Source organism: Rhagoletis pomonella, unplaced genomic scaffold, assembly GCF_013731165.1.
Source record: "Rhagoletis pomonella isolate Grant_MI unplaced genomic scaffold, Rhpom_1.0 Rhpom_scaffold_00001, whole genome shotgun sequence".
Classification (NCBI taxonomy): Eukaryota; Metazoa; Arthropoda; class Insecta; order Diptera; family Tephritidae; genus Rhagoletis; species Rhagoletis pomonella.
The window spans coordinates 68,830,538-68,830,881 of NW_023458555.1; positions in this window are offsets into that span (position 1 = coordinate 68,830,538).

Sequence of the window (344 nt, forward strand, 5' to 3'; positions counted from 1 at the left end):
ATGTATAAGTATGTAAGTATGTATGTAAGTACTGAACGAATCTGAAACGAAAGTGAAAATAAAATAACCAAAAAATATCACACCAAGCTGGACTAAAGAGCTACAGCAATGTCATTGCGGTGGCGACTTCGATTGCTCAATTGTTTTTTTTTTTTTTTAAGCGGGCAACGTGGGATGCATTTGGATGCAAGGCATATCACTGTATGTGTGCAAAGGACTATTCGCATCCACGCACGCTGCCATATACATACAGTTGTCCACAAAATAATAGGAGTGCGATATTTTGACCAGTTTTGGCTATTTGTCTTTTGTTTATTTAATGTTTATTGTTTTTTTATAAAAGC